Genomic DNA, 26,533 nt, shown 5'->3' on the forward strand with positions numbered 1-26,533 from the left:
GAGAAATCTCTCAGTCTCGATACCTCACACTGTGTTAGGTTGCTTTAGGCTATAGGGATTCCAAGTGACAAACCCTATTCCCTAAAATAGATCTAACCCCTTGGTCCAGGTGAAAGATCCCTAGTCACAATTAAGCCCCAGATATTAAGGATTACTTCAACGCTTCACTCTGTCACTTTTGCAACTAAGCCCTAGCGGAGTTTATCTCTTAGCACTTCACTCTATTGTGACCGCAAAGAACTCTTGGAACGTGGAGGTAGGATAAATCACACCGAAGGGAAAAGGAGACGTTCGACTACCTCTCGACTCACCCTCTCAACCCTCTCCAATCCAGCATTGTCTAACCCTCATGGTGTGTTACTCATCCACAAGGATTACCAAAATAGATTCTCAACCCTAGTGTTCATCGAGGCAACATAAACGGGCACACGTCTATGATATAGATCGCATCGCATCTTCAAATAAAACCACATTTGATGACAGTCTTGCTAGCTTTGTACAAGTCAGAACACATGATTGTGACTGTGTTTGTGCCCCTCTAATTTGCATATTTCCTTAAACATAATGGAGGTTGGCACACAGTCACATATCTTTGAGCACAACTTGTGTCTTCACGTTTGTTCTCTCCAAGATTACATCAACTAATTGCACTCGCAATCTACTTTGGCTTCTTTCTTTTATATTTGTCTACACAACCCTACATGCACAAAAGACACACAAATACACATGGATTAGTGTTAGAATATGAGAAAAGTAATGCTCATCGTAAGAAAAGAATTCTTTGTATTACTAATACACAAGCACTTATCAAACACTCCCACACTTAAGCTTTTGCTTATCCTAAAACAAAAAAAACTTTGTAACATAGAAGAAGGAAATATTGAAAGTGCTTGGTCTTAGGTTCACCAAAGCATGCAAGGGAAGCATTCTACAAGTAAGGAGACTTTGAACGCTAAGTACGAAAAATCAATGCTCTAGCTAACAACTCAAATAAAAAAGGACAGCGAACCCGAAATCGTGTCAGTGTGTGTTGACTCACTCAAGTCGACCAAACGTATACTCGTCAAAGTTCTAAGCATAAGGGACTTATTTATGTACAAGACAAAGCAAAGAGATGGTAGTAGCTTCACACATCCTCTAAGGTAGTCCTTTCTGAAGCGGCCGCTAAGTTGGCTTTAACACTTTCGAGGTTGTAGTTCTTTCTCATGGGGTAGTAGCTTTCACTCATTCCATGAGATAGCTCTTTCTCTTATTAGGGCATAACTAGTATCTGACTTATGAGAGTAGCTTCATACTTCATAGGTGGTAACTCTTTCCACCCCAAATGCACAACTAAAATAAACCTTGTTTTTTCTTTTTCCAAATTTTTTTTTTCAAAATTTACACATGAACAAAAACTAATTAGTCCCTTAAATATCAAACTTGAGTTTCCACAAGGTTTCATGAGCGAATTGTGCAACAAGTGTCAATCGGGCAAAAATTCCTAGAAATTCAAGTCAAAACAAGAGCATGAAAACATTCAATAATAAAAATTCTCCTAGACTTAAGAATACAACCATTGCAACTAAGGTGAACCTCCATTGGCTACATGAGCATGCACAATCAAAGCATATGTATAAAACATGTGTAATGTGAACTCCCCTCCACACTTAAGATGTACATTGCCCGCAATGTACACATGCAAGCACAGTAAAAAGTATAACATTTAAGATTATATGTGAAGGTGGGCAATTGAAACAATACTCACCTGAACTCGTAATGGTACATTTGATAGAGCTATATTCCTTGAGTGTTGAGTTCCAATGGGTTGTGCAGCACACACGACCATGTGAAAATCACACTGACAGTGTCTATGACTATTCCTCAATTTCCATACTCATAAGACTATCTGCACATATACACAAGGGGTTTTAGTGAAGCTCAACAAAAATAAAATAAACTCGAGTATATAAAGATATGAAAATAAAATACAACTTAAGACAACTGAAAATAAAAGATAAACTCAGAATGATGATCATTTCCGAGTAAAATACGAAAAACATAAAAGCAAACAGTAAAGATGCCTCAAGCATTTGTGTCAGCTGCTGGTGCATCTACTGCTGCTGCTGGTGAAGATGATGCTGGTGCTGCAAAATAAATAAAGATTGGGTAAAGAAAAAAGGAAGAGAAGCTTACCAATGAAATAAGAATGAAAGACTTCGAATACGTCCTGAAAACTTACTCAAATCTCTATAAATGGACGGAGAAGGGTCGGGAAGGTGAAGAGAGGCATTCTCTGAGCATTTCGGAGTTATACAATGAAGGGGTGCGAGTGGGTTTTAAAGGAAAATGATAAGTTCTTGTGTGTTAAGAATGTGCAGTGTTCTTTGCTTATAATGAGCATTAATTTTATTAGATTTAAGCTCTAATGGATGTGTATTTGTGTTCTTTTGAGCATGTAGGGTTATGAAGCCATGCTTGGAGAAAAGATGCCAAAAGTAGATCGTTAATGCACTATTTGGTGTTATTTTGGAAGGAACAAATGAGAAGACACAAATGGGTCTCTAAAATACGTGAATGTGTGCCAATCTCCATGTATTCAAGCCATTACAATAAGTTGGAGGGGCACGAAGGCAGTCACATTTGCGTATCCCGACTTGTGCATTGATAGCAAAATCTTCACCAACGAGACTTTTGATTGAAGAAGAGTTAATACTACGGCATAAACGTGTTCCCATATTTGTTGCCTTGATTAAAAGTATGCAATTGGGAGTATTTTAGCGGAGTACTGTAGTAGATACTGTAGTAAATCACTGTTTGAAGACACAATAGCAAATACTGTTCACAACCGGCCGAAAATAAGATTTTTAGAGAATCCACACGGGCTTTTGGAAATTATCCATGCCCCTGTGGAAACTCCACAGGCCCGTATGAAAAATCCATAGGGCCGTGTGGATGCCCGATTCTAGCCCTATTTAAGCCGTGATTCAGCCCAATTTTATGGATCTTCTTTCCCCCTTCTCTCCAACTTTTCTCCATCTTTCAAGAGGCCGTTGGCTAGGGTTTTAAGAGGCTTTTTTCACGTCTTTAGAGCAGTTCTCCAAATTCAACACCGCGCTTCGCTTGGAAGAAGATTATTAGGGAAGCTTTCGTCGGCGTTGATCTAGCAAGGTGTGCCTAGGCTAGACAAGGGGACATTTGGAGAAGATAAGACTACTCTACAAGACCATCAACACGAATACCGAGGGGTTTTTCCTATGGATTGTTTATCTTTACTTTCAATTTCATTGTTGATTGTATTGTGCTCCATGGAGAGCTAAACCCCCTAGTGGCTACTTGGATTTTGTAAATCCTACGATGTTGTTGTTTCAATGACCTTCCATTATATTTTCTTTAATTAATGCTTTTAATTGAGTTCCAATCTTGAATGCTTATTGAATGATTTCTCCCTTAGAGTGACACTAGGGTTAAGAGTCAATATTGGTAATCTGTGGATGGGTGATACACCATTAGTTGAGAGTGACACCAGCGGAGTTCATTCCTTAATACTTCACTCTATTGTGACCGCAAAGAAATATTAGAATGTGGAGGTATGATAAATCACACCTGAGGGGAAAAGGGACGCTCCGCTACCTCTCAACTCACCCTCTCAACCCTCTCCAATCTTGCTTTGTCTAATCCTCATGGTGTGTCACTCACTCACAAAGATTACCAAGATGGACTCTCAACCCTAGTGTCACTCTAAGGGAGAAATCATTCAACAAGCATTCAAGATTGGAACTCAATTAAAGACATCAATTAAGGAAAACATAATGAAAGGTTAATGAAACAAATACATCATAGGGTTCACAAATTCAAGTACCCACTAGGGGGTTTAGCTCTCCATGGAGCAAGATACAATCAATAATGAAATCAAAAGTAAAACATGTAATCCACAGGAAAACCCACTCGATATTCATGTCGATGGTCTTGTGGAGTAGTCTCGTCCTCTCCAAAGGTCCCCTTGTTAAGCCTAGGGCACACCTCGCCGAATCGGTGCTGATGAAAGCTCCCCCAACAACTATCTTCCAACAGAAATGCGGTCTTGAAGCCGTAGAACTACTCCAAAAGACTTGCCAAAGCCTCTCTAAACCCTAGCAACCAGTCTCCCAAAAGTTGGAGAAAAGATAGAAGAAATGATGATAGATGGATGCTAAAATCGGGGCTGTTCGCGGCTTTATATAGGCTGGAATAGGGAATCCACACGGGCGTGTGGAATTTGGACACATTCGTGTAGTTTTCTGGAAATATGATTTTCTGCGGATTGTGAACAGTAACTGCCACAGTAAATTACTATAGTACCTGCTACAGTAATCCATAAAAAATAACACATCTATACCGTAGATCGCGTCTCTTCTTCAAGTAAAAACACATTTGACGGGAATCTTGCTAACTTTGCACAAGTCGGAACACATGAGTGTGACTGCCTTTGTGCCCCTCCAATTTACATAATCAATTGATCACAATGGAGGTTGGCACACACTCATATGTCTTTGAGCACAACTTTCATCTTCTCGTGTGCTCACTTCAAGATTCCATCAACATAATGCATTCGCAATCTACTTTGGCTCCTTTCTTCTTTATTTCACTCCACATCCCTATACGGGCAAAAGAAAACAAAAATACAAGTATTAATGACAAAACCTGATAAAAGTAATGCTCAACGTAAGAAAAGAATACTTTGTATTCTCAGCACACAAGAACTTATCAGTTTCATTGATCTTTAATTATGTTTCTTTAATTAATTTTTTTTTATTGAGTTCCGTCCTTGGATGTTTATTGTATTGATTTTCCATTAGAGTGACACTAGGATTGAGAATATATCTTGGTAATCCTTGTGGATGAGTGATACACCATGAGGGTTAGACAAAGCAAAGTTGGAGAGGGTCAAGAGGATGAGTCGAGAGGTAGCAGAATGTCGCCTTCCCCATTCAATGTGATTTATCCAACCTCCACATTGCAAGAGATCTTTGTGGTCATGATAGAGTGAAGTGCTAAGAGACAAACTCCATTAGGGCTTAGTTGTGCAACCAATAGAGTAAAGCGTTGAAGTAATCCTTAGTGCTGGGGCTTAATTGTGGCTATAGCTCTTTCGACTGGACCAAAGGGTTAGATCAATATTAGAGAATAGGGTTTATGACTTCGAGTCCCTAGAGCTTCTTGTAACCCAACACAGTATGAGGCATCGAGAGTACTCCTTTCCGCTAGGGCATAGTGTGAGGGATAGTCACAGTTGACCTTGGGTTCCATGTGACATAGGATTTCCATGACTTAGACATCAATTAGGAGACATAATGATTGGTCTTGCACTTGAAACAATAGTCCTAGGGTGAGCAATGTCCGGGTGCCCCACTTTCTATCGATTGCCTCTCCTATTATTCTATTTCATCTCTTTTACTTTACTTTATTCCTATTTGCATTGATATTGTTGACACCACTCTTAAATCATCTTCACCATAGCTAAATAACAATGCTTGTGATTCTGAGCACTATTCCATGTGGATATGACTACCCACTCACCAGGGTACTTTATTATTTCGATAACCTGTTGATCGACACAGAGTGTGAACACCTGCAAGCGCACGAGGTCGTCAAGTAATAAACCACTCGTGCACGCACCAGTGGCGGTATTCCCAAGGGGCCTGAGGAGCTACTTCACTCACTTCTTACTTGTTGTTTAGCTCACCAATTCCAATTCAAGAGAAAAGAAAGGAGCAGAAAGAGAAAATGAAAAGCAAGAGAAAATCTTAAGAAGTATGACAAAATCAAAACACGGGAAATGCTCAAGGTTGGAAAATGGTCACAGATGTGGGTCCCCAAAGGGGTTACTAAAGTGAGTAGGATATTCAAAAAATTAAGCATGTGGCTAGTTGGACCGAGAAAACCAAAACTTAGGTCATGCCGATGGTCACGGCAATTGACCGCTAATCCGATGCAAGTGTTGAATAAGGAATTCCTTCCGCCCAACTTCCCACACGATTGCAAGGAGAATGATGGTTTTCACAAGTTAGGGTAGAAACAATAGTAGTTTTAAACCATAGGAATGGAGGGGTACAAATACCCATTTGTCATGGCGTATTTATACAATAATCCCTTCCATGTTTGGTGGAGTCTAGCACTAAGGCAATGGTCATGCTACAAAGTGCTACCAAGAATTTGATACATCACTCAATAAAATGTACCAAAACAATCAAGAACACTAAACAAGAATCACAACAATCCAATCATGCATAAATTACTCAAATAATCCAAAACATCACAAGTTCACCCCCAAGGTTCACCTACATCCGGTGACCTTGGGGTTTAGTTGTTCATGTTGAACAAAGCAACCAAACAATCCATACAAACAACTAATAGGAACATGAGAAATACTCCCGCAAAAGGTGAAGACCGAGTGATGCTTGAATCCTCAAAGAAAGCCTTCCGAGGACGTCACTCTAAGGGGTGGCTTCCCATTGTCTTCAACCTCCAAGCAATGAAGTACTTTAGTGGATCCTCCTAGATGTTGCTCTCCCCGCCGAGGAATGCTTGGATTTCCTCTCTTTTTGCCCTCCAAAAGCCCAGGTTCAAGGTGGTGTGTAAGTGCTTTTCAAACCCTAGCCTCCGCCATCTAAGAAATCCTCCCTTTTTGCCTTTAAACACCCAGATTCCTATGGGTAAATGGGTCAGTATACAAGCCGTATGCTCGACCCTCGGATTTCCAGTCACGAGAAGCCCGTGATGAGCTACGATGAATGCTACGAAAGGAACTGCTTGCAAATGGGAACCGCTACAGTGTTGTGCTACAGTGTTCTGACTCGAAAACGCCGTTTTGATACCGAATTCATTCCCAATCGCATCGTCGAGTACCCTAGGGTTTCTATTAGGACTGAAATACAAAAATAACACAATTTAAACCAAAAAGGCATCGATTCAACAAATAAATGTAAAGAATAATACAAAACAAAAACATGCAAAATACATACTTTTAGACGTTTATCATCCGTGCACTTGCGGTATGCACTCGCAAGGGGTGTGTCATCTCCCTTGAATTTATGTAAAACTTTTTTGATTTTCATGTTTTTAGGGAAGTTCTTTTGAAGTGAACCATACCCATATGGCTCACAAACGGCCGTATGGACACTACACATCATGTTTTCATTGTTTCTTCATCTCTTGCACTTCATTTTGAATTATATTGTATTCCCCTATGCTTGATTGGGGTTTTCATGGTTTGTAGGAATATTAAGGATGTAGAAATTGACAACAATCATGGAGTTATGTTCACACCACATGGTTGACCACATTTTTGGACAAGAAGACCATAGAACAAATGTCATTTTGTGATGAGAAACCTAACTCTAAGGACAAGGACTAGCATGGACGCTTTGTCTTATTGTTAGACTTTATTTTCTAGTTTTTGTGTTCTTTTTGTGTTCTCTTTGTGTTTAATCATAGTTTTTACATGATTACTCCTCATCTCTTCTTTGTAAATTTTTGTGGAATGATGATGTTCCCTTTATGCCTTGCAGGGAATTAAGGGAGCTTTGTGAGCCCTCCTTCCATTTGGTGAAAGCCCGACCAAACATGTATACCTCTCCATACATTATGTTTGGGTCATACCTTGCCAAGTTCACAAGATGAACCGGTAAGTTCATTTTCAATCTCTTCCATTATTTTCATTGATTATTCTATTATTCTACCATGCTTTTCATGATTAGTGTACATTGGGGACAATGTACAACACTAGGTGTGGGGATGGATGTATTTCATATATTTGGGCCATTAAGTGCATGCTAGTGTTACCCATGATGGCTTGTTCATTTTTGTAAGATTCTTCTAGCATGGATTAATGATTGATGTGAGTTACATGATTTTTGTGCTCTATTGAATCCTATTTCACCTTTAATATTGTCTTGTGCACTGAATCTTGTGTTAATGCCCTAGGAATAGCCAACTTGACTACTCTAACTCTCTTGTATGCTTAACACACGACTTTGAGTACTTGGCCTTAGAATTCTAAGTTCTTTATGTCAATGAACTATTAAGAACTTCTAAGTCTTGTTGAGCTAGCCCTAGTTTTATGGCATCTAGAGTAGTCTATGTCAGTATTCCTCTGCTAATGAACCATGAGTGTATCTATGTAGACTGTAATTGAGTAGTTGGGTAACTCTTGTGCCTAACTAGTATGTGCACCCTCCAAAAAGACTTTTTTTACTATCTACGTTAGTCGCGTTGGAAAAAAAAATGAAAAAAAATAAAAAAAATGACTTGAAATAAAAATAAAAACCCTTGTGATCTTTTTGACTACCTACTTGATTTCTGAGAAGGAAAAAGGGAGTTAGTTCAAGTTTAAGAGTTAGAAGGATGTTAGTTGTTCATTGAAGTAGCACTTAGCATTTTAAGACTTAGTACTCTTTGCATGTGGAGTGATTAGCATCTACAGCTGCATCGATTGAAGTCGATGGGACTAGACCGTGTCGTGGTAGATGAGATAGAAGATTTACACACATGCCATAGACATATAAGAGGTGAGATAGGTTCTTTCTGTTGTGCTTACTGTTTGTAACTTAATATCTGTATATCATTATCCATTGTTTTTAGATTCTTATATTTATTTGAGTAGGAGGTAATACATTTAGCCACTTATCATTCTCTTTGTTTTTCATGATTTGTTTGCTTGGGGACAATCAAACGCTTAGATGTGGGGATATTTGATAAGTGTCTAAATGTATGTATTTTAGTATATGTATTTTATAAACATACCATGTATTTTTGGTAGGAATTGATGCCCCTTTTGAGCTTAATCGAGTATTATTTTCTTCGCATGGCATGGAGGAGCCATGGAGAATATGAAGATATTATTTGGCGAAAAAAAGATAAGAAAGCCAAGTCTCGCAGTACTATAGCATATTTTAGTGTAGCAGATTACTATAGCTGAATCACTGTAGCAGTCAATGTAGCACCTGGAGAATTTCTGAGCCAGAAAGTGTTCTAGTTCATACGGCCTCAATACTACATGGGATTAACCCCGGGTTTGACACTGTAGTACTTGGAGGCAAGAGATTTGGCCTAAGCCATACGGCCTCAATGACCTCCTTATTGACCCCGGGATTGACCCGGGGATACATCCACATGGGGGATATAAAAGCACCTTTTGATGGTAAAGCAATGGATTTCTTCTAGGCCTTTTGGGTTGCAGCTACCATACTCTCTTGAGGCCTTCCGGCCATCTTCCGGCCATCTTCTGGCGACGATCCTTGTGGGAAACGAGCACACAACATCACCAAGAGGGAGAGGAGCAAAGGAGAAGGAGTTGGAGTGAAGATCTACGCCACTATTTTATCTCCATTCGAATCTTCATCCATTCAAGGGGATCACGACATGGAGGGGGTTTTCATTACTTCTTTTATGTTTTTGTCTTCCTTGTATGTTGTATGTGTGTCCTTATCATGAGATATTAACTTATTGTTTTGTTTGGATTTGGATGAATCCTAGGGTTCATCTTGTGTAAGAACTTTGGATGTTGTTCTTCATTTAATTTTATGGTTGTTTGAGATTCAATCTTTCGTGCTTTGATACTTAGAATTACATTTATAGAGAAATCCGTAATTCTATTATAAGTTGTATGCATAGATGTAACCTACTCACGCATACTAGATCTAGGAGAGATTGAAAGGGGATACTTGTGCTGACGCACCGAGAGATCAGGTGTTGGTAGCCCTCCATTGCTAGGTTTAAGCAGAAGAAGAGTAGGTTTACTCCTATTAGAGATTTTGTTGTATTTAATGTGATCATAGGTGTGTTGATCCGAAAGAGATTCTGATTGGCATTCGTATGGGATCAAGGATAAGTTACCAAGAGATTGGGGCTAATCTACTCACGAAATCTCTAGGTCTCAACTATCATTAATACATCTTTTAACCATCCGAGTTTAGGACTTAATGACAAGCCTAGGTGGATTCCTTGTCCAAACACTCCACTTTCATGCTTGATACTCCCTTATTTGTTTACATCCACGTGGTAGTTACCCTCAATAGGATTATCTTAAGTTAGTTTATTTATTTTATTACCTCTCCACTTATATTAAATTGTAAGCTAGATAAGAGATGAAGAGTGAGTAAAAATACATCCTTGGTCGCGTGGAATATGACCACTGTGTCACACACATGGTATTACTTGGCAATCCCACATAGGGTATTACTTGGCGATACCGTACACTTGAGAGGAAGCAACCATTTGGTGTCTTGATTTTTACATGCCTGACAAGATCCCTTTGCGTATATCCCGCAAGTGCACGAGTTTGTTGAAATAATAATCCCGGATGAGCGGGTATCGAATCCACAGGGAATAGGGAATAAAAATACTTAATTCGATTCTTAGCTATGTGAAAGATTAATGATGATAAGTGTGACAATGATTCAATTCTCAACAATAAAAACAACAAGTAAGAGAGAAAAAGTAAAGAAGAGGGTAACGCAATCTATAAAGATGGGGTACCCAGATAATGCTCCGCCTAGGATAATTGTTTCAAGTGCAAGAACCCTCTATTATGCTTCCTAATCAATGCAATGGTGAGTCGTGGAAATCCTTAATTACATAGTCCCAAATCTAAGGTCAACTATGCCTAACTCTATACATGTCCTGGAGGAGAGGTTGGATAACCTCTCAATCTCGCACTCGCATAGAGTTGTAATGAGTTCTAGGGATTCCAAATGATAAATCTCTTCCTAATTATAGAGCTAACCCTTTGGTCTAGGTGGAAGGTCCCTAACCACGATTAAGCCCTAGATACTAAGATCACCTCAACGGTTCACTCCGTTGCACGCACAACTAAGCCACAACGGAAGTTCATCCCTTAGACCATTCACTCTATTATGGCTGCTGATAAGTGCTTGTGCGATATGAATGCGAAGCGTTTATTCCTTATGTTGAGCATTACTTTTCTCAGGTTTTTACATTAATATGTGTGGTTTTATGTTACTTTTATGCAGGCAGGGTTGTGAGGCCGAGTATGAAGGAAATAGACCAATGTGGATCATAATGCACCTATTTTGAAGGAGATCTTGCTAAGTTTCAAACGTGAAGACATAGGTCAGGTGTGAGATGCTAGAGTGTGTGCCAACCTCCTCGTATTCGAGAGAGCACATTCATTTGGAGGTGCATAAAGGCAGCCACACTCGAACATTCTGATTTATGCATATAAGAACAAGAGATCCACCAACGTGCACATCATTGAAGAGGCAAGTGATTCACGACATAAACGTGTGCCCGTTTGCGTTACCCCAATGAAAGTATGGAATTCGGGAGTATTTTAGGCATAGTATTGTAGCAGGTACTGCAGCAAAAGACTGTAGTAAGTACTGTAGCAGTCCGGCCGAGAAATCAGAGAAACAGAGAATCCACACGGGCGTGTGGAAATTCCACAGGGGCGTGTCACATCATACACACCCGTGCAGTCGCCCGATTCCAACCCTATTTAAAGCCGATTTCAGCCCTGATTTTGGTATTCTTTTCTCCATCTTTTCCCCAACTTGAGAGAGGGCTTCGGCTAGGGTTTTGAGAGGTATTGGCCAAGGTTTTGGAGAGGTTCTATGACTCCAACATCGTCATTCCTTAGGAAGAAGGTTGGGAGGGGAGCTTCCGTTGAGGCGTATCCTATACCGGACGAGGGAATCCTTGGACGACGAGTAGAGGACTCTCTACAAGACTATCGACACGACCATCGAGGGGGTTCCTTTATGGATTTATTGCTTTTACATTCTATTTCTTTGATTGTATTTAGCTCCATGGAGAGCTAAACCCCTAGTGGGTACTTGGGTGATTGTGAACCCTAGATGTATTCGTTTCATTGAACTTCTTTATTATGCTTTCAATAAATTGATGTTTATTGTGAGTTCCATCCTTGAATGCTTGATTATGTGAACATTTCCCGTAGAGTGACACTAGGGTTGAGAGTTCTTGTTGGTAACCTTGTGAGTGAGTGACACACCACGAGCATTAGACAAAGCTAGGTTGGAGAGGGTTGAGAGGGTGAGTCAAGAGGTACAGGAGCGTCCCCTTTCCCCTCCGACGTGATAGAGTCTACCTCCATTCCTTGAGTTCTTTGTGGCCATAATAGAGTGAATGGTCTAAGGGATGAACCTCCGCTGGGGCCTAGTTGCGCCTGCAATGGAGTGAAGCATTGAGGGGATCTTAGTATCTAGGGCTTAATTGTGGCTAGGGACCTTACGCCTGGACCAAAGGGTTAGGTCTATAATTAGGAAGCGATTTATCACTTGGAATCCCTAGAGCTCATTGCAACTTTATTCGAGTCGCGAGGTTAAGAGGTTATTTAATCTCTCTTCCGGGACATGAATAGAGTTAGGCATAGTTGACCTTAGATTTGGGACTATGTATGTAAAAATTTCTACGACTCACCATTGCATTGATTAGGAAGCATAATAGAGAGTTCTTGCACTTGAAGCGATTATCATAGGTGAAGCATCATCCAATTATCATAGGTGAAGTGATTATCATTCGACCCCGCCCACCCGGGATTATTACTTCTACAAACCCGTGCACTTGCGGGATATAAGCAAGGGGATCTTGTCAAGTTTTTGGCGCCGTTGCCAGGGAGCTAGGCATTTAGAGATACTTTGCACTTTGTTTTCTTAGCTATTCAACTACACATTCTATTTCATATCTTCTTATTCTATCATCACTATGATTTTCATTTTCTTTACTTTTGGTGCAGCTCCAGGTTATGACCCGAGGGAATCCATCAATATTGATTGAAGGAGACCTTCAGCTTGAACGTACACTTCGAAGGAAAGGGAAAGAACCTGTACAAGAACAACCTAATCCAGCTGATTTGGAAGTACAAGGATCTGACAACATGGCAGAACAAAATGAGCAACAACAGACACTATCCGATTATGCCAGACCTTCAGTGTTGGGGACACATTAGAGTATTGTGCGTCCCCCAATTATAGCTCAGAATTTCGAGCTAAAGACGGCATTCATCCATATGCTGCAGCAGTCCGCACATTTCAACGGTTTGGCCGATGAGGATCCAAATAGTCACATAGAGAGCTTCCTCGAGGTGTGTAACATGCTGAAGATAAATGGTGTGATGGATGATGCCATCAAATTAAGAGCCTTCCCATTTTTCTTAAAGTAGAAAGCAAAGCAGTGGCTAAACTCATTACTTGGGGCATCAATCACTACATGGGAGGAGATGGTAGAAGCTTTTCTAGCCCGTTATTTTCCTCCTGGAAAATAAGCAAAGCTTAGGAATGAGATCTCATCCTTTATGCAGTTGGAATTGGAGTCTCTATTTGAGACATGGGAAAGGTTCAAGGAACTCCTGCGCAAGTGTCCGCAACACGGATTCCCGAGTGGATGATTGTTCAAACCTTCTACAATGGTTTGAACCCGAGTACAAAGGCAACTCTTGGATCGCGGCGGGGAGGTACCTTAGGTAGCAAGACCCCCGACGAGGCTTGTCAATTGATTGAGGAAATGGGGTTAAATAGCTACGAGTGGAGCGCTAGAGAAGAAAAAAAGGTGGCTGGTCTCCATGAAATTGATGCGGTAACTTCATTGGCGGCCCAAGTGGAGAGTTTGAGTAAGAAGCTAGATCTTATAGCTTCGAATAGAGTGGCGGCCGTGACCAATTGCACGGTTGTGGTGGAGGACATGCTCCCTCCGATTGCCCAATTGTCATTGGTGATGTTTCTTCAGTTGAGAATGTCGACTTTGTAGGTTATGGAATGAGACCTCAAGGGAATCCACATAGCAACACCTACAATTCAGGTTGGAAGAATCATCCCAACTTTTCATGGAGTAATCAAGGACCACAGAAGACCATGGGGCCATCAGGGTTCCAACAACAACAACAAGCCCCTCAAGTGGAAAACAGAATTTCAGGTTTGGAAACCCGAATGACGGATTTGGAGAAGCACTTGGCTAGATTTGTTCAATCGGCAAATACAAGGTTTGAATCAGTCGAGGGTACAATTCACAATCACACCGCCTCCTTGCACAACCTTGAAAATCAAGTGGGGTAAATTGCGAAATCTCTTTCCGAAAGGCCACATGGAAGTTTACAAAGCAACACGGAAACCAACCTGAGAGAGCATGTGAAGGCGATCACTTTGAGAAATGGTCGTGAGGTTGAAGGGCGGCTTCCGAGTGAAAAGCCGAAAGAACACACACCCGAGGTCATAGAAGTTGAGAAGGGAACAAACAAAGAGAAGGAGGTGGCACCCCCATCTTTCAAGCCAAGAATCCCTTATCCCTCTAGATTAAAGAATGACCAAGGGGATGACCATTATAAGAAGTTCCAGAGTTTGTTCAAGCAACTCCACATCAACATTTTTTTTTGTTGAGGCTTTGTCTCAAATGCCTAAGTATGCGAAGTTCCTGAAAGACCTATTGACCAACAAGAGGAAATAGGAGGAGAGTGCTTCAGTGGTGGGCTGTGTTACAAAAGAACATGCCGAACAATAAGAAAGACCCGGGAAGCTTCATTACTCCGTGTAACATCGGCAACTTAGGTGAGGAAATGGCATTGGCGGATTCAGGGGCAAGTATCAACGTCATGCCATATACTTTCTTGCAAAAGCTATGGTTGGGTGAGCCTAGACCTACTCGGATGACTTTACAATTGGCAGACCGAACGGTACGACATCCGAGAGGCATCATTGAAGACATACTTGTCAAGGTGGACAAGTATATTTTTCTTGTTGACTTTGTAGTGCTAGATGTTGATGAGGATGCAGATATACCCTTGATACTTGGGAGACCGTTCTTGCGGACTTCCAAAGCATTGATTGACATGGACGGCGGAGAGCTCACATTGAGTGTCGGAGACGATAAACTCACTTACCGCCTTGCTGAAGCCATGCGGCATTCTCTCGATTTTGATGACACTTTGTATTTTCTAGACACTACTGATGAAATTGTTGATGAATATATACAGGAAATGTTCAACCCGGATCCGTATGAAGGTTTGTTCGACCAAGAGGAGAGCAATGAAGAACTACTGATGCTTGGTTCGACCGGAGAGGAAACATCTACCCCGGGAATCTTGAAGAAGGTGCTCTGGAAAATGAAGAAGGCTCGAAGACACCACCGAAAACGCCCCAAGACTGTTCGAGACGTACATGAGCCAAGGGAGTTGGATGAACAATTGCTAGGTGGTCCGAAGCCCGATAGTACACCCTCTACCCTCAAGAGACTTTGCTCATCATGCTTCAAGTTATGGGTAAGAGGGCAACATTTATTCATGAACCACCGTGAGGTAAGAAAGATACGTCAAGCTTAGTGACGTTAAAGAAGCGCTTCTTGGGAGGCAACCCAAGTGTTTACTTTTTTTTCATACTTTTAGTTTAGTTTGTTTGCATGAATAAATTGTTTAGTGTTGGTGTTTCAATTTTTGAGTGCTTGTGCTGTGATTTTATTGTGGGTTTTTAAAAGAATTCATTGTATGTTTTGTTGAGAATTGCCGAAGTTTGGTCATTTGAGTTCTATTTTGTGTTTTTATCTGGTATACCTTGCACTATAGGGCAGGCTCTGAGTGTGTAAACATGTTCAGGCTAGTTCTGCAGAGCCTGTAGGTTTTTCTAAGTCATCCAAAGAAAACACACGGGCGTGTGGAAATTCCACACGCCCGTGGGTGTGTACTGTGAACTCTTCCAGAGAGGGCACAGGGGCGTGCGGCTGCCCTTGTGGACTACCATGCGACTGGCGCACGCCCGTGGGTAATTTCCACATGGCGTGTGCCTTCCTGCAGAGTTGGGCAGATTTTCCCGAGAATACACAGGGGCCTGGACTCGCCCCTGTGGATGACCTTGTGAACCACGCACGGGCGTGCGTAATTTCTGCATGCCCGTGCGAAACTCTGCAGGTGGCTCCCTTCATCTCGAGAAAACACAGGGGCGTGCGGGCGCCCCTGTGAGTTGAGGCCTGTGAATGCCCACACCCGTGGGGAATTTCCGCACGGGCGTGTGGGCGACTTGATATTTTTCTCGGATGACCAGGGAAGCCACAGGGGCGTGTGTCTGCCCCTGTGAGTCTGGCGCACGGGCGTGGGTATTTTCCGCACGCCCGTGTGAGATCAATTAGAGTCAAGGGAGTGTTTCCCCGAGAAGGCACAGGGACGTGTGTACACCCCTGTGGCACTCTCGAAGTGAGGCGCACGGTCGTGGGTAATTTCCACACGCCCGTGGGGATACACAGAATTCCAAGAGACGCGATTTTCTCCTTAAAAACATTGTGATCCATCTCATTCTTCATCTCCAGTCGCCGGAAAACGGTTCCCGATTATCTTTCCAACCCTTCATCGCTATTTGGAGGAATTTTCTTCGCTAATCTTACCGAATTTCAGACGTTTTCATATTCATCTCTTTGGTAATCCTTTTATCCTCTTTTCTTCGCCAATTATGGTTTTTCACGTGTTGAATGCTTTTAAATGCGAGTTTTCATGCATGAGGGATGTGTAGTAGGCAGTTAGAAGTGATTTTACAATTGAATTGTTAAGATTTGTTGTGCACCCGTGCGGGAGTTTCACGCTCTGCAGAGCCACACGGGCGTGGGTAATATCCACAAGCCCGTGTGGAATTCTGCAGTATATTGCTTCTGAGATTTTTTACCGTTTTCGCCTTTTGCACTCCAGCTATGGCACCTCGATCGAAGAAGAACGAAGTTAAGCGCCTCAGACTTACTTCACCCGAGCCGATACATATGGAATTCTCGAACCCCGAGCATCAGGCTCGCTTCGAGAGACTTTCAGCACTCGGGTTTGGTCAGACTTGCTTTGCGGATTTACAAGTGCTTCAACAAATTCAGCAGGGTGATTAGGTGATTAATGAGATTGATGAGATGCTGGCAGTGGGGAGCTTGAGGAGGCTGCTGACAATTAGTGAACCGGCTTACCGCACACTTACGCTAGAGGTTTTAGTTTCCTTTGAGTTTCGATTGCTACATGGGAGAGTTGACACTACAGAGGCGATACAGTTTCGGGCATTCGGACATCCATTCTCTATGAGCGTCACTGAGTTTTCGATTAGGACGGGCCTGTACGATGTCGCTTATACAGGTACCGTGGAGTATGGCTGACTACCAGTAGATTTTCCAGTGTCAGTCACCGCATATAATGCATACAGGATTTTGTGTGGGCGTGGGGGAGTACGAACTGGGATTATCGAAGGCTTCTAGTTTGTCCCTGTTTAGTTACGGATACGTACACGCAGTCATCAGTAGGTCCATGACAGGTCGACCAGATAACACGGCCGCTTTGACAAGACTGGATCTGCTTTTCTTATACTACATGGCTCGCAATGTACCACTTCACTTAGGGTACATTCTAGCAGATGTTTTGCAGTACCAGGGTCGTTCGACGAGAGTGGGTCTACTATTTACGGGCCCTTATATCACCAGACTCATTCTAGGAATGGGTTTGGGTGATGCTCTACATGGTGCTGAGAGGACAGTTGTGCCCATCGCTCTTACGTTCGATACGATCAGGATGATGGGGTTGGTACAGAGGTTTGGGTCAGGGGTTTATGTTCTCACTCTAGTTACCACTGAGACCACCAGAAGCGAAGGAGATACTACGGTGGGTGTCCAGCAGACTCCTCCATCTTCTGTAGCACCGGGTATTCGAGCCTATGATCGCATCGAGAGGCTGGAGACCGATGTTGGAGAGATTCGGACTGAGATAGAGGAGCTCCGGGCTTTGCAGTTGGCTCAGTACACAGATCTTATGGCCCGATTCGATTTCCTTCGAGATCTCCTGAGACCCGGATTTTAAGTAATTCCAGCACCTCCATCCTCGACCCCAGCACCAGAGGACCCACTATATGCTTCCACTTCAGCAGCAGCAGCAGTGCAGTCTGAGAGCGACTTCGACACTTGACCTTCCTTTTTACTTTCATGCATTTTACTTTATCTTATTTTCTTGTTTTTAGACTTGTTCACTCAGAAAGGATTTTTCCTTCTGAGTTTATGTTATTTTGCATTATCTAGTTGTATTCATTGCTTCATCTTTTATACACTCGAGTTATTTTTGTTTTTCTTGAGCTTCACTGAATCCCCTCGTGTGTGCGTGCAGATGGTCTTGTCTTCTTGGAAATTTAGACTTAGTCATGGGTACGGCCAAGGTGCTTTGGCACTTGGCCGTGCGAGCTTCACAACCCGTTGGAACACTACTCCCAATGAATTAGCTTCATCAAACACAACACTAGGAGTCAGGGGAGTATTGTTTTGATTGCTTCTCCCACATCTATTTTTGAATGATATATTTTGAGTGAGCTTGCATGTGTACATTGAGGACAATGTACAACTTAAGTGTGGGGGGAAGTTTCATAATGCACACATCTTTTCTATTATTCTTGATTTATATATGCTCACATAGCCAATGGCGGTTCACCATAGTTGCAATGATTGTATTCTTAAGTCTAGGAGAATTGTTAACATTGAATGTTTTCATACTCTAGTTCTTGCTTGAATTTTTAGGAATTTTTGCCCGATTTACACTTAGTGCACTACTCACTCTTTGAACTCTATTGGAAACTCATATTCGATGTTAAAGGGACTAGTTAGGTTTATTTTCTTGTGCTAAACTCAAAAAAAAAAAAAAATTTTGAAAATGAAAAGAAGGAACAAAATAGTTTTATTGTTTATTTGTGTTTGTTGGGTGGAAAGAGCTACCACCTATGAAGTATGAAGCTACTCTCATAAGTCGGATATTAGTTATGCCCTAATGAAAGAAAGAGCTATCTCATAGGATGAGTGAAAGCTACCACTCGAGTAGAAAGAGCTACCACCTGGAAAGTGTGAAAGCCACCTTAGCGGCCGCTTTGGAAAAGGCTACCTTAGATGACGTGTGAAGCTACTGCCATCTTTTAAATTTTTGTCACTTTTGTAGATTAATAAGTCCCTTGTACTTAGAACTTTGAGGAGTATACCTTGGGTTGTTTTGAGTGAGTTCACACACATACACGAAATTCGGGTTTGTTGTCCTTTTTTATTCAAGTTTTTAGCTAGAGCATTGATTTTTCGTATTTATTGTTGAAATTTTCCTTACTTGTAGAATACTCTCTTTGTATACCTTGGTGAACCTAAGGCCAAGTACTTTCAATATTTTCTTCATCAATGCACAGAATGTTTTAATGTTTGCTTGAGGACAAGCAAAAGCTTAAGTGTGGGGGAGTTTGATAAGTGCTTGTGTGATATGAATGCGAAGCGTTCATCCCTTATGTTGAGCATTACTTTTCTCATGTCTTTACATTAATATGTGTGTTTTTATGTTACTTTTATGCAGTTAGGGTTGTGAGCCCGAGTATGAAAGAAATAGGCCAATGTGGATCATAATGCACCTATTTTGGAGGAGATCTTGCTAAGTTTCAAACACGAAGACATAGGTCAGGTGTGAGATGCTAGAGTGTGTGCCAACCTTCTCTTATTCGAGTGAGCACATTCATTTGGAGGGGCACAAAGTCAGTGGCACTCGAACATTCTGATTTATGCATATAAGAACAAGAGATCCACCAACGTGCATATCATTGTAGAGGCAAGTGATTCACGACGTAAACGTGTGCCTGTTTGGGTTACCCCAATGAAAGTATGGAATTCGGGAGTATTTCCGGTATAGTACTGTAGCAGCCTGGCCAAGAAATTAGAGAAACAGAGAATCCACATGGGCATGTGGAAATTATCCATGCTCGTGTGGAAATTCCACAGGGGTGTGTGACATCATACACGCCCGTGCAGTCGCTTGATTCCAGCCCTATTTAAAGCCGATTTTAGCCCCGATTTTTGTATTCTTTTCTCCATCTTTTCCCCAACTTGAGAGAGGGCTTCGGCTAGGGTTTTGAGGGGTATTGGCCAAGGTTTTGGAGAGGTTCTACGGCTCTAACATCGTCATTCCTTAGGAAGAAGGTTGGTAGGGGAGCTTCCGTTGAGGCGTATCCTATACCGGACGAGGGAATCCTTGGACGACGAGTAGAGAACTCTCTACAAGACCATCGACACGACCATGGAGGGGGTTTCTTTATGGATTTATTTCTTTTACATTCTATTTCTTTGATTGTATTTAGCTCCATGGAGAGCTAAACCCCTAGTGGGTACTTGGGTGATTGTGAACCCTAGATGTATTCGTTTCATTGAACTTCTTTATTATGCTTTCAATAAATTGATGTTTATTATGAGTTCCAACCTTGAATGCTTGATTGTATGAACATTTCTCCTAGAGTGACACTAGGGTTGAGAGTTCTTGTTGGTAACCTTGTGAGTGAGTGACACACCACGAGCGTTAGACAAAGCTAGGTTGGAGAGGGTTGACAGGGTGAGTCGAGAGGTACAGGAGAGTCCCTTTTCCCCTCCGACGTGATAGATTCTACCTCCGTTCCTTGAGTTCTTTGTGGCCATAATAGAGTGAATGGTCTAAGGGATGAACCTCCGCTGGGGCCTAGTTGCGCCTGTAATGGAGTGAAGTGTGAGGGGATCTTAGTATCTAGGGCTTAATTGTGGCTAGGGACTTTCCGCCTGGACCAAAGGGTTAGGTTTATAATTAGGAAGCGATTTATCACTTGGAATCCCTAGAGCTCATTGCAACTTTATTTGACTACGAGGTTGAGAGGTTATTTAATCTCTTCTCCGGGACATGAATAGAGTTAGGCATAGTTGACCTTAGATTTGGAACTATGTATGTAACGATTTCCACGACTCACCATTGCATTGATTATTAAGCATAATAGAGAGTTCTTGCACTTGAAGCAATTATCCTAGGTGAAGCATCATCCGAGTACCCCATCTTTATCGATTGCCTTACCTCCTCCTTAGTTTTGCTCTCTTACTTGTTGCTTTTAATAGTTGAGAATTGAATCATTATCACACTTATCATTGTTGATACTCCACATACCTAAGAATCGAATTAAGTGTCTTTACTCCCTACTCCCTGTGGATTCGACCCCGCTCACCTGTGATTATTACTTGGACAAACCCATGCACTTGCTTTATATAAGCAAGGGGATCTTGTCAAGTTTTTGGCACCGTTGCCGGGGAGCTAGGCGTTTTGAGATACTTTGCACTTTGTTTCCTTACCTATTCCACTACACATTCTATTTCATATCTTCTTATTCTATCATCATTCTGATTTTATTTCTTTATTTTTGGTGCAGCTCCAGGTTATGACCCGAGGGAATCTATCAATATTGATTGAAGGAGACGTTGAGCTTGAACGTACACTTCGAAGGAAAGGGAAAGAACCTGTACAAGAACAACCTAATCCAGTTGATTTGGAAGTAGAAGGATCTGACAACATGGCAAAACAAAATGAGCAACAACATACACTATCCGATTATGCCAGACCTTTAGTGTTAGGGACACAATCGAGTATTGTGCGTCCCCCAATTATAGCTCATAATTTCGAGCTAAAGCCGGCATTCATCCATATGCTGCAGCAGTCCGCACAATTCAACGGTTTAGCCGATAAGGATCCAAATAGTCACATAGAGAGCTTCCTCGAGGTGTGTAACATGCTGAAGATAAATGGTGTGACGGATGATGCCATCAAATTGAGAGCCTTCCCATTTTTCTTAAAGTAGAAAGCAAAGCAGTGGCTACACTCATTACCTGCGGCATCAATCACTACATGGGAGGAGATGGTAGAAGCTTTTCTAGCCCGTTATTTCCCTCCCGGAAAATAAGCAAAGCTTAGGAATGAGATCTCATCCTTTATGAAGTTGGAATTGGAGTCCCTATTTGAGACATGGGAAAGGTTCAAGGAACTCCTGCGCAAGTGTCCGCAACACGGATTCCCGGAGTGGATGATTGTTCAAACCTTCTGCAATGGTTTAAACCCGAGTACAAGGCAACTCTTGGATGCGGCGGCAGGAGGTACCTTAGGTAGCAAGACCCTCGAGGAGGCTCGTCAATTGATTGAGGAAATGGGGTCAAATAGCTACCAGTGGAACGCTAGAGAGAAGAAAAAGGTGGCTAGTCTCCATGAAATTGATACGGTAACTTCATTGGCTTCCCAAGTGGAGAGTTTGAGTAAGAAGCTAGATCTTATAGCTTCGAATAGAGTGGCGGCCGTGACCAATTGCACCGGTTGTGGTGGAGGACATGCTCCCTCCGATTGCCCAATTGTCATTGGTGATGTTTCTTCAGTTGAGAATGTCGACTTTGTAGGTAATGGAATGAGACCTCAAAGGAATCCATACAGCAACACCTACAATTCAGGTTGGAAGAATCATCCCAACTTTTCATGGAGTAATCAAGGACCAAAGAAGACCATGGGGCCATCGGGGTTCCAACAACAACAACAAGCCCCTCAAATGGAAAACAGAATTTCAGGTTTGGAAAACCGATTGACTGATTTGGAGAAGCACTTGGCTAGAATTGTTCAATCGGCAAATACAAGGTTTGAATCAGTCGAGGCTACACTTCGCAATCACACCGCCTCCTTGCACAACCTTGAAAATCAAGTGGGGCAAATTGCGAAATCTCTTTCCGAAAGGCCACATGGAAGTTTACCAAGCAACACGGAAACCAACCTGAGAGAGCATGTGAAGGCGATCGCTTTGAGAAGCGGTCGTGAGGTTGAAGGGCGGCTTCTGAGTGAAAAGCCGAAAGATCACGCACCCGAGGTCGTAGAGGTATAGAAGGGAACAAACAAAGAGAAGGAGGTGGCACCCCCATCTTTCAAGCCAAGAATCCCTTATCCGTCTAGATTAAAGAATGACCAAAGGGATGACCAGTATAAGAAGTTCCTGAGTTTGTTCAAGCAACTCCACATCAACATTCCTTTTGTTGAGGCTTTGGCTCAAATGCCTAAGTATGCGAAGTTCCTGAAATACCTATTGACCAACAAGAGGAAATTGGAGGAGAGTGCTTCAGTGGTGCTTGATGCTTCATGCTCGGCTGTGTTACAAAAGAACATGCCGAACAAGAAAAAAGACCCGGGAAGCTTCATTATTCTGTGTAACAACCGCAACTTAGGTGAGGAAATGGCATTGCCGGATTTAGGGGCAAGTATCAACATCATGCCATATACTTTCTTCCAAAAGCTAGGCTTGGGTGAGCCTAGACCTACTCGGATGACTTTACAATTGGCGGATCGAACGGTACGACATCCGAGAGGCATCATTGAAGACGTACTTGTCAAGGTGGATAAGTATATTTTTCTGGTTGACTTTGTAGTGGTAGATGTTGATGAGGATGCAGATATACCCTTGATACTTGGGAGACCATTCTTGCGGACTTCCAAAGCATTGGTTGACATAGATGGCGGAGAGCTCACATTGAGAGTCGGAGACGATAAACTCACTTACTGCCTTGCTGAAGCCATGCGGCATTCTCTCAATTTTGATGACACTTTGTATTTTCTAGACACTACTGATGAAATTATTGATGAATATATACAGGAAATGTTCAACCCGGATCCGTATGAAAGTTTGTTCGACCAAGAGGAGAGCAATGAAGAAGTACTGATGCTTGGTTCGACCGGAGAGGAAACATCTACCCCGGGAATCTAGAAGAAGGTGCTCCGGAAAATGAAAAAGGCTCGAAGACACCACTGAAAATGCCCCAAGACTGTTGTAGACGTACATGAGCCAAGGGAGTTGGACGAACAATTGCTAGGTGGTCTGAGGCCCGATAGTACACCCTCTACCCTCAAGAGACTTTGCTCATAATGCTTTCAAGTTATGAGTAAGAGGGCAACCTTCATTCATGAACCACCGTGAGGTAAGAAAGTTACGTCAAGCTTAGTGACGTTAAAGAAGCGCTTCTTGGGAGGCAACCCAAGTGTTTACTATTTTTTTGTACTTTTAGTTTAGTTTGTTTGCATGAATAAATTGTTTAGTGTTGGTGTTGCAATTTTTGAGTGCTTGTGCTGTGATTTTATTGTTGGTTTTTAAAAGAATTCATTGTATGTTTTGTTGAGAATTGGCGAAGTTTGGTCATTTGAATTCTATTTTGTGTTTTTATCTGGTATACCTTGCACAATAGGGCAGGCTCTGAGTGTGTAAACATGTTCAGGCTAGTTCTGCAGAGCCTGCAGGTTTTTTTAAGTCATCCAGAGAAAACACACGGGCGTGTGGAGATTCCACACGGCCGTGGGTGTGTACTGTGAAATCTTCCAGAGAGGGCATAGGGGCGTGCGGCTGCCCTTGTGGACGACCATCCGACTGGCGCACGCCCGTGGGTAATTTCCACACGGGCGTGTGCCTTCCTGCAGAGTTGGGCAGATTTTCCCGAGAATACACAGGGGCGTGGACTCGCCCTTGTGGATGACCTTGTGAACCACGCACGGGCGTGGATAATTTCCGCACGCCCGTGCGAAACTCTGCAGGTTGCTCCCTCCATCCCGAGAAAACACAGGGGCGTGCGGCCGCCCCTGTGAGTTGAGGCCTGTGAATACCCACGCCCGTGGGGAATTTCTCAGATGACCAGGGAAGCAACAGGGGCGTGCGTCTGCCCCTGTGGGTCTGGCGCACGGGCGTGAGTATTTTCTGCACGCCCGTGTGAGATCTGTCAGAGTCAAGGGAGCATCTTCCCGAGAAGGCACAGGGACGTGTGTACACCCCTGTGGCACTCTCGAAGTAAGGCGCATGGGCGTGGGTAATTTCCACACGCCCGTGGGGATACACAGTATTCCAAGAGATGCGATTTCCTCCTTAAAAACATTGTGATCCGTCTCATTCTTCATCTCCAGTCGCCAGAAAATGGTTCTCGATTATCTTTCCAACCCTTCATCGCTATTTGGAGGAATTTTCTTCGATAATCTTACCGAATTTCAGACGTATTCATATTCATCTCTTCGGTAATCCTTTTATCCTCTTTTCTTCGCCAGTTATGGTTTTTCACGGGTTGAATGCTTTTAAATGCGAGTCTTCATGCATGATGGATGTGTAGTAAGCAGTTAGAAGTGAACCCTAGGATGTATTCGTTTCTTTATGGGCGACGAGTAGAGGACTTTCCATAAGACCATCGACACGACCATCGAGGGGGTTTCTTTATGGTTTCATTGCTTTTACATTCTATTTCTTTGATTGTACTTAGCTCAATGGAGAGCTAAACCCCTAGTGGGTACTCAGATATTTGTGAACCCTAGGATGTATTCGTTTCTTTGAACTCCTTTATTATGCTTTCAATAATAAATTTATGTTTATTGTGAGTTCCAACCTTGAATGCTTGATTGTATGAAGATTTCCCCTAGAGTGACACTAGGGTTGAGAGTTCTTGTTGGTAACCTTGTGAGTGAGTGACACACCACGAGCGTTAGACAAACCTAGGTTGGAGAGGGTTGAGAGGATGAGTCGAGAGGTACAGGAGTGTCCCTTTTCCCCTCCGACGTGATAGATTCTACCTCCGTTCCTCGAGTTCTTTGCGGCCATAATAGAGTGAATGGTCTAAGGGATGAACCTCCGTCGTGGCCCTAGTTGCGCCTGCAATGGAGTGAAGCGTTGAGATGATCTTAGTATCTAGGGCTTAATTGTGGCTAGGGACCTTCCGCCTGGACCAAAGGGTTAGGTCTAAATCTAGGAAGAGATTTATCACTTGGAATCCCTAGAGCTCATCGCAAATCTATGCGAGTGCGAGGTGTTGAGATTGTTCGATTTCTCCTGCGGGACATGTATAGAGTTAGGCACAGTTGACCTTAGATTTGGAACTATGTATGTAAGGATTTCCACGACTCACCATTGCATTGATTAGAAAGCATAATAGAGAATTCTTGCACTTGAAGCGATTATCCTAGGTGAAGCATCATCCGAGTACCCCATCTTTATTGATTGCCTTGCCTCCTCCTTACTTTTGCTCTCTTACTTGTTGCTTTTAATTTCTGAGAATTGAATCATTACGACACTTATCATTGTTGATACTCCACATAGCTAAGAATCGAATTAAGTGTCTTTACTCCCTACTCCCTGTGGATTGGATACCCGCTCACCCGGGATTATTACTTCGACAAACCCGTGCACTTGCGGGATATACGCAAGGGGATCTTGTCAAGTTTTTGGCACCGTTGCCGCGGAGCTAGGCATTTAGAGATACTTTGCACTTTGTTTTCTTAGCTATTTACCCTTCATTCTAATTCACATCCCTTCTCTATCACCGTTCTGATTTATTCTAAAAAAAAAATAAAAAATTTTCACACTTTCTTATTCTTCCATCATTCTCATTTGTTTTTCTTTTGTTAGGTCTTACATTTTCTTGTAAGGATTTTAAATGATGATTGACCCAGTCGTTGCTCTACATTTGCAGGTTGAAGCTCTGAGTGAAAAAGTTGATAGAATTTTAGCTTCACAACAACAGAACATTCAATGTTACAACGCATATCATCCAATTGAAGTGGGCTACCCAAACGTATTATGGGATAATGGTGAACAACATTGGGAGGCACCTGAAGAGGAATGTCAAACGGGTGAGATACTCGGAGAGGATGCACTTTAGTTGCAAAGAGTATTAGCTAACTTCATTGAAGCATCCGATGTCTGCGTCCAAAATATGGAGACCACACTATGATGTCATGAAGCCTCCTTTA

At 42.3% G+C, this 26,533-nt stretch overlaps 2 non-coding genes across 2 annotated transcripts; both read right to left on the reverse strand.

The window, feature by feature from the left end:
- Positions 1-13,264: 13,264 nt before the first annotated feature.
- Positions 13,265-13,371, reverse strand: LOC120266139. The gene has a single exon (XR_005537986.1). It is a non-coding gene; the product is annotated as a small nucleolar RNA R71 (small nucleolar RNA).
- An 8,324-nt stretch (positions 13,372-21,695) lies between these two features.
- Positions 21,696-21,802, reverse strand: LOC120266321. Its single transcript, XR_005538140.1, has one exon. It is a non-coding gene; the product is annotated as a small nucleolar RNA R71 (small nucleolar RNA).
- Between the last annotated feature and the right edge of the window lie 4,731 nt (positions 21,803-26,533).

The sequence above is a fragment of the Dioscorea cayenensis genome, chromosome 1, assembly GCF_009730915.1.
Source record: "Dioscorea cayenensis subsp. rotundata cultivar TDr96_F1 chromosome 1, TDr96_F1_v2_PseudoChromosome.rev07_lg8_w22 25.fasta, whole genome shotgun sequence".
Lineage (NCBI taxonomy): Eukaryota > Viridiplantae > Streptophyta > Magnoliopsida > Dioscoreales > Dioscoreaceae > Dioscorea > Dioscorea cayenensis.